The sequence below is a fragment of the Rhinopithecus bieti genome, unplaced genomic scaffold (assembly GCF_001698545.2).
Source record: "Rhinopithecus bieti isolate Rb0 unplaced genomic scaffold, ASM169854v2 scaffold_44040, whole genome shotgun sequence".
Lineage (NCBI taxonomy): Eukaryota > Metazoa > Chordata > Mammalia > Primates > Cercopithecidae > Rhinopithecus > Rhinopithecus bieti.
The window spans coordinates 700,267-712,459 of NW_016819009.1; the positions used below are offsets into that span (position 1 = coordinate 700,267).

At 35.3% G+C, this 12,193-nt stretch overlaps 1 long non-coding RNA gene across 1 annotated transcript in view; it reads left to right on the forward strand.

Annotated features, from left to right (window-relative positions):
* Positions 1 to 258: 258 nt before the first annotated feature.
* The window catches only part of LOC108519178 (uncharacterized), a 21,749-nt gene continuing 9,814 nt past the window's right edge, over positions 259 to 12,193 (forward strand). Inside the window, exons 1-3 of the long non-coding RNA XR_001882553.1 lie at positions 259 to 325; positions 7,769 to 7,808; positions 9,147 to 9,240. This is a non-coding gene — a long non-coding RNA (uncharacterized LOC108519178). The remainder of the gene's footprint in view (positions 326 to 7,768; positions 7,809 to 9,146; positions 9,241 to 12,193) is intronic.

Consider the following 12,193-nt stretch of genomic DNA (forward strand, 5'->3'; position numbering starts at 1 on the left):
TGGAAGTGGATCATCAAAAAGCCCTCCATTCTTGTCATTTTAATGTTAAGTAGGCTGAGGAGGAAGAGGAAGAGAAGGGGTTGGTCTTGCCCTCTCATGAGTGGCAGAGGAGAAAGATAATCTGAGTGTAAGTTGATACGTCCAGTTCAACCTGTATTGTTCAAGGGCCAACTGTAGTTCTAAAACTGTTGCCAGGAAATTGCCTTGGAAAAGATAACAGTTAACTGTCTCAGCCTGTAGCAGTAAAGCTAGAGATCGCTGGAATGCTCAGTTGGGATATCTGCTTCCCACAGCCTCTTGAGTGAATATCTTCTTTCCAAATTTTGTGAGAGACGTTGTAATATATATATTTTAATTCAGATCCATATAGGGAACTGCTAAAGCTGGTGTTGGTTATTGGTAATTCAGCACAGAAGAGATGATGCTCTTTAAGCAGGACTTGATTCTTTTCCTCAAAAACAATGAAATTAATATTACAGAAATAAAATAATTAAATCATATCTTTGAAATACGCTGATGGAGGGACAGTTTTCTGGTGACACTGCAAAGACCTTAGCCCTTAACTTTCTACCAACCATCTTGCTAAACTCTAGTTGGGTAGCTAATGGCTATTTACTTATTCAACAAATATTCAATTATTCTTTATAGGCTAAATTACAGTCCCAGTCTTGATCATGATCCTTCTAGTGCTGTAATCAACACAACCCTGGTTTCTCCCATGTGTTTCAAGAATTTTGAGGTTGAACAATATTTGGAATGAAATCAAACTTTGACTGCCCTTTCCCAGTCTATCATATAAAATGTTTCAGCTTCGTACTCACCATAAAGGAGTTTTTTTGAGCATCCCTCACATTGCAAAATATAACAAAAGTTTGAGCTAAGGCTTTCGTTGTTTTTCTCCTTTCACAACTCTGACTTTAGCATAGATTCTCATACTATATTAACTAATTTGAAATTGAAGAGATAATTCAGAAGTCAGTTTTCTTAATATTTCCAAACAAAATGTAATACTGAAGAATGGTTTACTGAAAAATTCTATTAATCTACCAAAAGTATTTTAATCCATTTGGCACTTATAAATTAAGTAAATGACTTATTTAACTAGGTAGATAACACAGTGACATTGCAGATGATTTTACTTGTCATTAAATATGTTATATTAAGAATTGACAGGGCCTGTAGGCAAGATTGCCGACTAGATGAAGTTAGGAGGAATATCTGCCACTGAGGGACGGAAGCATTGGAAAGACTGGTGCACTCCAAGGAGATCTTCCATTTAAGAATGTTGACGGTAGACAGAGGGAGGACATAAGGGCTGGGCTGAAGTAGGAGAAGCTAGAAACCCTGCATAAATCTATCACACACTGTGACTCGTTCCTGGCCCCCAATGACTCCTGGGTAAGGGATGAGTTGAGCAGGTGAAGAGCGACCAACTCTCAACACAGACCTTCGGAATCCTGACAGTGGGAGGGCCCATGACCCCCTTGGATGCTTAAGCTGGCAGGGAGAGCTGCTTAGAGGGGTGGTAGGGGCAGGACTCCAGCCTATACAAAGCCTAGAGGGTTTAGTATGGAAATGTCTGCAGGTGAGTAAGGTGAGGGACACCCACCCCTCAAAGCTTCTCCCTCTCCCCTAGGAGACTCTAGCCTTAGGGGAACTGTTGGATTTGAACAGAGCAGGGCAATTTTCCCATGAGATAATGCCAGTCGGATCTGAGAGCTCTTTTGTCTGCTCACTCTCCTGAGGCTCCAGTCTGTCTCTTCCTGCTTGCAGTGGCGCTTCGGATGCCCAACTAGAATGCTTCCTGGGGATATGCATTATAGCTCCTATGCTGGCAGGCCATGCCTGACCATTGGAGAGTTCCAGCAGAGTGGCCCCTGCCAAAACATACAAACCCACTTGTGCCCTCCTCTCACCACAGCCTCCTTTGTGCCACTTTGCTGGCACATACTCACCCATGGCCAACCATTCATCGCTTTATTGGCATGCTGAGCATGGGTGGATCATGCCTCTCCTTCTGGTGTAAGGGTGGGCATACACCCTGCCCTGACATTGCTGCTGGTATGAGCACACCCATTGCCCCAACACGGCACCACCGTACTGCCATTGCTGGCATTAACATGTACAGATGCCAGTGTCTCTGCTTCCCACCCTGCACCATGACTGCTGCTGGCATGAATGAGCATGCACCTTGCTGTGCTGCCACTGCTGCTCGAACAAGAAAACGAGCACATGAGCATGGATCCCACTGACATTGCCTGAAAAACTGCTTTGGCTGGCACCACCCTTCAGAGTGTTATGGCAAGTGTTATGGGAAGACCTCGGCCCCTCCAATGCAGGAGGTTTCCAACCTTGAGGGGTTAAAGAACAAAGCCAGGGGCCTGATACCAGCCCCCTAGAGTTACAGCACACATCCAAGGAGTACTAAGCTAAGCTGTGGCACCACAAAAATCTACCATAAACAAAGCCAGTCATCTAAACCCACCTTATTCCACAATCAAAATCCCAAGGACATCAAAGAAAATAAAAGCAAAATATAAAAACCCATCCAAAGACAGCAGCTTTAAAGACTGAAGGAATATCAACCCACACAGATGAGAAAAAAACAGCAGGGTAACTCTAACAACTCAAAAAAACCGGAGTGTCTTTCTAACTCCAAATGATCTCACTAGTTCCCCAGCAATGGTTCTTAACCAGGCTGAAATGGCTGAAATAACAAAAATAGAATTCAGATTATGAATAGGTCCCATATTTCTTGATGGTTTTGCTCATTCTTCTTTATGATTTTCTCTTTATTTTTTTCTAAGTTATTTTGGACAGCCAGTTTTCAAACTCTGAGGTTCTTTCCTTAGTTTGGTAGATTCTGCTGTTAATACTTGTGATTGTATTCTGAAAATTTTAAAGTCAGTTGATTAGCTCTTTCAGCTGAGTTTGGTTCATTCTTAAAATGTCCATTTTTTCTTTCCTCCGCTGTATTATTGTATTTTATTCCTGAAAATTCTTGGATTGTGTGGATTTTGACTTACTCCTGAATGTCAATAACATCATTCTCAGGAAGCATGATCATCATATTCTTCTAGGTCAAAACAAAATTTAAAATGTTAAAGGCAGCTAGAGAGAAGGTGCAAGTCACCTACAAAGGGAACCCTATCAAGCTAACAGTGGAGCTTTCCGCAGAAACCCTACAAGCCACACAGATCATTGAGGTAGAAATCTAATAAAGATATACAGGACCTGAACTCAACACTTCAACAAATGAAACTAATAGACATCTAAAGAACACTCCACCAAAAAACAACAGAACTAGCTTCTTATCTGTAAATAGCACATACTCTAAAATTGAACACACAGTTGGCTATAAATCAACCCTCTGAAAATTCAAAATAAACAAAATCATACCAAACACACTTGGACTACAGTACAATAAAAATAAAAGTCAAGACCAAAAGAGTTACTCAAAAGCATATAGTTACATGGAAATTAAACAAACTGCTCCTGAATGACTTTCGGATAAATAATGAAATTAAGGCAGAAATCAAGAAGTTCTTTGGAACTACTGAAAACAAAGGTACAACACACCAGAATCTCTGGGACATGGATAAGACAGTCATGCTAAAGTCATCCCATTAAGCTAAGATGGGAGTTTATAGCACTAAATATCCACATCAAGAAGTTATAACAATCTCAAATTAACAACTTAACAGCATAACTAGAGGAACTAGGGAAACAAAAACAAACCAACCCGAGAGCTAGCAGAAGACAAGAAATGAACAAAACCAAAAATGAATTGAAGGAAATTGAGACACAAAAAAACTATAAAAAAGACCAACAAATCTAAGAATTGTTTTTGTTTTTCAAAAAAAAATTAGCAAGATACATAGATCACTATCTCAGCCAATAAAGAAGAAGAGATAGATGATTCAAATAGACACAAAAGACAAAGAGAGTGTTACTACTGACCCCACAGAAATACAAAAACCCACAGAAACTACTAGGAACACTTTTATGTACACAAGCTAGGAAAACTACAAGCGATGGATAAATTCTTGGAAACATATCCTCTCCCAAGACTGAATCAGAAAGAAATTAAATACCTTAACAGACTAATAATGAGTTTGAAAAGTGAATCAGTAATAACATGCTAATAAAAAAAAAGCCTGGGAACAAATGGATTCACAGCAAAATTTGACTAAATGTATAAAGAATGGTAGGTGTCATTTCTCCAGTCCCAAGAGGTACTCCTCCCTAACTCATTTTATGAAGGCAGCATCATCCTGACACGGAAACGTGGTAGACTTGCAATAAAAAAAAAGACTTCAGGCCAATATCCTTGATGAACATAGATGCAAAAATACTCAACAAAATATTAGTAAACCAAATCCAGTAGCACATCAAAAAGTTAATTCACCAAGATCAAGTAGTCTTTATTTCTGTGATGCAAGGCTGGTTCAACACACACAAATCTACAAATATGATTCATCACTTAAACAGAACTAAAAATAAAAGCCATGTGATTATCTCAATAGATGCAGAAAAGGCATTCAATAAAATGCAACATCCCTTCATGTCAAAAACCCTCGAAAATTGTGCACAAAAGAACATACTTAAAAATAACAAGAGCTATCTAAGACAAACTCACAGCCACCATTATACTGAATGGGCAAAAGATAGAAGCATTTCCATTGAAAACTGGAACAAGACAAGGATAGCTTCTCACACTACTCCTGTTCAACATAAGACTACAAATCCTGGCCAGAAAAAAATAAGGCAAGGGATAGAAGTAAACGGAATCCAAATAGTAAGAGAGGATCTAAAACTATCCCTATTTTCAGATAATATGATTCCATATCTAAATAATTCTAGTCTCTGCCCAAAAGCTCCGTGATCTGATAAACAGGGATTCTTTATTTATAGTAATTTATTTTGTTTAAATTAATCAAAATTATTTACTGTACTCCTGATGTAAGTCCAATATCCTAAAGTAGTGACTACATTATTCTTAACCCTGTCAAAATTCATGGAGTTAGAGCAATAATCTACGCCTTACAAAAACTCTGCCTTCTGGACATTAGAAGATTTTGCCTTAAGAAAGATAACATCGATTTTGTAACAGCCTCTGTATGTGTGGGCATGAGTGTGTATGTGTGTCTTGTGTGTCCTTGTATGTGTGAACATATGATAAAATTCTTGTAAAATTAAATGTCACATTCAGCTGAGCACTAGAAACAGTCTATGCTTGTTTGAAGAATGGCCATCAGCTTGTCTCTCGTCCTGTCAAATGCCAGCTGATGTGTTATGATCACTTCAGGCCAAAACATCAGTGTTCCATAAGAAAACTGGCTCAATAAAAGTGGGAGAAAATGCAAGACAATCTGCTAATTTTGTGGAGATTGAATTCCATACTTTTAATCATTTAAGAATATTTTAGCCAGTTTCCCTGCAGATGAATCAATAAGTCAGAAATCCCATTTGGAGTTAGGCATGAAAAGAAATTCATCTGAGTAGCAAGTTCCATAAAAATTGTTTATTTTAGTTTTGTACTCTAGTTGTACAGGAAGCTTTTGTCCTGTTATTTGCAAAAGCAAATTTTATTTTGTGTGCATGCGTGCTTTGAAATTTTCTTATTCAGTAACCATTTAGGTAAAATTGTATCTATGTGTCTATACAATTCTTGAGCTCCATTTCTGGGTAATATTGAGAGGATATAATCCATTCCTGAAGACAGATCTTACAGCAGTCTTGAGGGCAACCAAATGTCAGCAGCTGTGCCTAGCAGCAGTGTTAGTGGCCAGTTTGTTCCCATGTTATCCACTGTGGTACATTAATCTGACTGTTTCTTATATTATAACTTTGGTTTCAATGTTTATCTCAGAGGAGATTTTGAGTAGAAAGTCTTTTTAAAAAAATATTATTTATTTCAGAAAATATACTAACAACTTCAGGGAACATTGCTAGTTCACAAAGAACTGATTTACTGAAATATAAGATGCTTAAGTCTTCCATTTTTCTTCTCTGTATGTTCTAATAATATATTTCATAGACTAAAGATTAGTACAGTATTTGTGAAGTATGCTAATTGATGTATGTATCTGAAGACATTGTTTAAATGTCTCATTAACAATCATCCTTTAACTATCTTTTATAATATATTTTAATCACATAAATGAATAATTATTTTAACAAATATAAATATATATAGGACATTTGTCATTTAACAAAGTATTTTCCTGCAATCTGAGGATGTAGCAGTGAGCAAAACAGTCAATAAAATGCATAATTTAAGAGGATAACTTACTAGCATGGGTCAATAGAAAAATATAGAATGAAATAGATATCATATATAGGATGATTACTACTGTGGAGAAATAAGAAAAGTAAGCAAGGTAGACAGTGCTAAAGACTGGAAGTGAAGTTGAAGTCTATAAGTTGAGGTGATCAGAGAAAAATTCACAGAGAAGGTGATATTTGAAAAGCAACATGAGGAGATAAGAGAATAAAATATGCATGTATTTAGGGGGAAATCCCAGGCAGAAGGAATGACAAGGGCAATAGTCCTGGTGTGGGCAGGTGCTTGGTGTGTTCAAAGACATTGAGAAAGTTGATCATGCGCATTCAGAGGGAGTCTGACTTCCTTCTCTCATTCCAAGAACAGCAAATTGCAGCTCTCATAGACTTAAGAGAGAACAATACAGTTGTTCACTTTAAATAAATGTATACTTAAAACAAAAGCTTCTTATTGCTGACATACTTGTAAGTTTTAATGTTTTCTGTGAAACAAGATGAGTATATTATTTTTGGTTAATTGATCTTGATTGCTCACAAAGCTAGTTATTTAACAAAATAAATACAAAGCATATTACTTTTAAAATTTTCCAACAAGTCATTTTATGCTTTTCTGAAATATCTATTCAATATAGTTATTTTATACACTTTATTTTGTTACCATATAAAATACATTTAAAAGTATTTAATACCATGATAAGAATTTATATAATATATAATATGAAAAACATAATATAGAAGTGTTTTTAAAGTAACTATTTTACTTTAGTTAGACACATATATTTTGAAATTCTGTGTCAGTGGGTAATTTGTGTATCCAATTCGGTCTATAGAAAAGCTGTATAGAATCTACATTGTAATCCTTCAAGGCTATGCATACATTGTGCTCTCCCAGCTTCATAATCTTCAAGGGAGTCGATTCAAATCTTTTAAGTTCTTCTGAAATTATTTGAACACCTTAGTTTGGAGAATAATTTGTTTTTAAGTGTAAAGACTATTGATCGCACAATTTTGCTTTTGATATTTTGAACAAATGATTTGTAAAGTTTTCTACACATGTTAGTGAAAATTTTTTCAGCTAAATGATACTTAATTTTGTCCTATTCTTATCTCAGGATGAGATCTCTTAGGATGATAGTGAAGAAAGATTATTTCACAAAGATTCTCCTTAGCTTTAATGCTTTTCTTAAACCATCTCTAGCAAAGCTGATGATTGTTTGGTGGTTGTTGCAGGCTATTTTATCCACATAAATTTTCATCCTTAGAAATGTCTTACTACTGTATCTTCAGTCGTTGTCTATCTGTACGGTGATTACTCCCTAAAAAGCATCTTTAGCTGATATATTTTTCCCCATCTCAAGACATACATAAACAATTGCTATCAGTTACCTGTATTTTAATAGCTCCAGGCCATCTCACATTTAATATATGTAAAACTCAATTTATTTTGTCCCACAAACCTCTCCTCCTGTGTTTTCTATTTCAGGGAAAGGTGCCAATAGTTCTAACATAGCTGAAGCAGAAAGGTGAGTGATGTAAATGTTTAACACACTTCCTAACTACACATTTGTAAAAAGACCAAGTCCTATTGAGACAATCTCATCACTAGTCTCTGAAAACTGTGTGTTTCCTCCATTCTCGGTGTCACTACTTTAGTACAGAAAATCATATGCTCTTGTGGAGTTTTGTAAAACAGTTTCCTATTTGACCAATTTTTGTCTGATCCTCACCACAACATTCTCCAAAATATAGCCAATAATATTTTCTTAAATGCAAATTTGATCACATCATGATTTTGCAAAAAAGTTTCCTATACCCTATCTTCTGCTGGGATTTTGATATAGATGTATATAAACACATGTATTTATTCCATTAGGTTTTCTTTGTATTTTCAGTAGTAATAACTACATGGAACAGTAAAACTTGTTTGTTTTTGAAATGAGATCTAAACATTTTTGAGTAACTAATAAACCTTTGGTGCCCTTGAAACTCAAATCATCTGACTTCACTGTTAAGGCACAGAAGAAGGTAATACAGAAGGGAAAAATGCACAATGCAGCAATAAAAATTAATTACATATTATTTTACAATTACTTTCAAATATTTGATGGTGATATGACCATATTATCCCCTAAAACTCAGTTTCTTGGCATTTTCATAAATACATGTTTGTAATTTTTCTCTAAAACAGATTATGGGTTTCACAACACTTTGGCACATTGAGTTAAAAACAAGTTGACTATTATAAATAGTAATGTTTGCTATAGGTGCTTTAACACCACATGGAGTCAAACAGCAACTACCAAGTCCTGTACATACAGTTTTTGGTTTTTGTATTACAATGAAGGGTTTAAGTTAGTTTTATGAGAGGCACAAATATTGTGTGCATAAATATTGTAGTCCCTTTTGAAGGGAAAATATGTAAGTTGAAACTGAAGCATCTTGATGAAACGTTGTATTCTTGTGATACCAGAAAGCAAGGAAGTATTTAAAATACTTAAAAAATAATGAAACACACACACACACACACACATACACACACACACACACACACACCCATCCACAATAATGGGTGTATGTCAAAGGAACATAGACATCAACTGATAGAGCTTCTGGTAGTCAATCCTAGAACAATTTGAGCAAGAAAATACAGTAATACTAGAATGTAACACATAATATAAATAACCATAAATTCATACCAATATGAATATATGCTTGGATACATAAAGAAATAAGGAAAAATAAACAATTCTCTCTTGCAGAAATATTCCAGATAATTTAAGCAGATATGCTACTCTCAAATGGCGTATAACTCTTAAGCTTTAAGTGTGGGCTATTCATAGATACAGTTCTTCCTTCCATAGAATACAGCACGGAAAGGGGATAAAAAGAGAAATTTTATAGTGGAGAAACCTGAAAAACATGATTTCAGCCAGATGACCAAGGTCAACACCAACTGTAAGTAGCGTTCATAGCATAATATAATGTAATGAAAATGGCAATTTAAATCTGTGCTCTTCCCCTCCCTCTAAGCTCTTGCCTATAGACTTGGCAGAGCTTGGTTCATTCTTTGACACAAAAACAGCTCATCCTTTATGATGCTACTTATTTTCTATCCCTTTAGTTTTTGCAAATGTTTCCAAATATGGCCTAATTGCAGCCAGATATTCAGATAATCTTTTCTTAAACTCTGTTTAAATTGTATCAGATATTATTAAATTAAAGTTAAATATTGCCACATATTTCAGTTCTAAATCGAATGACCATGCATATCCAAATAATAGTTTTAAGTGACTCTCACTTTTCTTGCTCATTTTCTGCATTTGTCCTTCATGGGCATCCAGTCTACGTACACAAAAGAAGGAAATACATAGACAATATGGGTTCCTCTTGAAAAAACAACTCAAGAGTGTTTTGTGTGAACCTTTATCACAGTGTTTCCCATAATAGCCTTTAGATTCTTCAAAATTATAGCTTATAGCAGAACTTACAAGTATAAACATAAGATAAAATAACTTACCTTCAATGTTTTCCCAAGGCTGAAATTTTCATCATTATTTAATGAGCTAACAGAAAGACTTTAGCTTTCTACAAGCATGGCCCCTCAACATTCAAGCTTATGCGAACGATAGAGGAATTTGAAATTTATATTTAATAATATAAAATGTTTCCATTACATAACTTCCATGTGTCATATAATTACAACATTTTTTGAACATTTTCTAGGCAGCATTTTACTTGTTTTGTTTTATTCTATGTGATGTAATGTTTTCTTTTGTGAAAGAAAATCATTTCTATACATATGAGTCTTAGAGGTCCATTTTCATTTCATATTGCATCTCCTATGGGTCTGACCAGCGCCCAAAGCTCCTTCCACTGTCAGAAGTCACTCTGCATCTGGCTGCTCTCAGTAGAGGGTTGAACACAATTGGCAAAGGTTGAAACATGGACATTTCCTTTCATTGTATTTAAATGAAAACCCTGTGTACTACATTCATGCATCACTTAACAAGGGGGATATGTTCTTAGAAATATGTCATTAGGCAATTTTTTTGCAATGCAAACAGTATAGACTGTACTCACACAAACCTAGATGGTCTAGCCTACTATATACCTTGGCTGTGTGGTATAGCCTATTGCTTCTAGCCTACAAACCTGAACAGCAGATTACTGTGTTGACTACCATTGGTAATTTTAATGCAGTGGTATTTGTGATCCTAAATATATCCAAGAATAGAAAAGGTACTGTAAAAATACGGTGTTATAATCATATGGGACCATCTTCATATATGTGGTCCATTATTAGCTGAAAACTTATGTGACACATGACCGTATTTGGAAGCTGCCACAGTAAAATCCTCAGAGGAATGATTTTCTATTCCACTTTTATATACATGAGATCTGGAGCAATATCTTAGAGAATATTAATGTTAAGAGACTCTATTGATCTTCTCCACTATAAACCAACAGCAAATTGTCATAAACATACATCTTTAGTTCTAATGTCACTTTTGTAAAATATGGGACCAAATAATTTCTACTAAATGAACAATGACCATACTGGATACAGCTTCAACTTCAGGCACAGTGGACAAGAAATGATTATGCTGCAAATATGGCTTGTACTTTGCTCATTATTCCTCTCTTGTTCGTTATTCCGCTTCAGGTGCATTGACACAGATTGTGTCAGGATCCAGGGAATGGATGTATGCAGAATACTCCACTTCCTGTAATTTCAAACTTGCGAATTCTCTGGGAGGGTACATCAATAACATACTCTCGGAATTTACCTTTATTTATAAGACAATTTAATTGTAAAATTTGTAATTTTTTGTAATTTTTGATTTTGGTTTATGGATTATTTCGAGGATCTGATTTAGGCTAAGAAATACCCACACATCTTTTTAAAGATAAGTTTGCTATGTTAGGATGTTTGCAAATTTCCCAGAGTGCAAGCACACAGATGCAGAATTACTGAAACTTAAGTTTTTGACTTTCTACATGGAATTTTATCATTCAAAAAAAAACATAAATAGGTAGATAGAACAATAGATACTTAATTGTTAAATAGATAGGTGTCTGAATTTGTCACTTTTATTCTTAATGGTATTTTATGCCATCTCAACTTTGCTTCATTAGTCAATTACTGAGAACTAAAGTTAAAGGTGTAAATGCCAAGAAATTTATTTTATATTGCAGGCAATATATATGACTATAAGGTTTTTTTAGCCAATTACTAAGGCAAAGAATAAACACGCTTAATTAGAAAATCAACTCAATGTTATAGTAAGTAAAAATCAAGTGAACGATTTCTTGTTCACTGTATGAGTTCGTTCTCACAGTGCTGTAAAGAACTACTTGAAACTGGGTGATTTATAAAGAAAAGTGAAGCAGTATAATTGATTCACATTCCTGCAAGCTATACAGGAATTATGGCTGGGGAGGCCTCAGGAAACTTAAAATCATAGTAGAAAGCTGAGGGGGAACCAAACATGTCTTCATATGGCAGCAGGAGATAGAGCAAATGGGGAAGTGCTGCACACTTTCAAACAACCAGTTCTGGTGAGAACTCACTCACCGTCATAAGAACAGCAAGGGGGAAATCTGCTCCCATGATCCAGTCACCTCCAACCAGGTCCCTGGATTATAATTCAACATGATATTTGGGTGGAGACACAGAGCCCAACTATATAGTTCACCATTTTGAAATCCACAAACCTCTCAAAATAAATAAAAATTTTGTGAAGTGTATGACAAAGCCTTGGCTACACAATTTGAATTGAATTAATTAGAACCTCAGTATAACTGCTCCTTTTCCCCCATTCCTTCTGAGTATGTGTGTATATATACATATATATATATATATATGCATATATATAAAGAAATATATATCATGCAAATTTACCTTTCT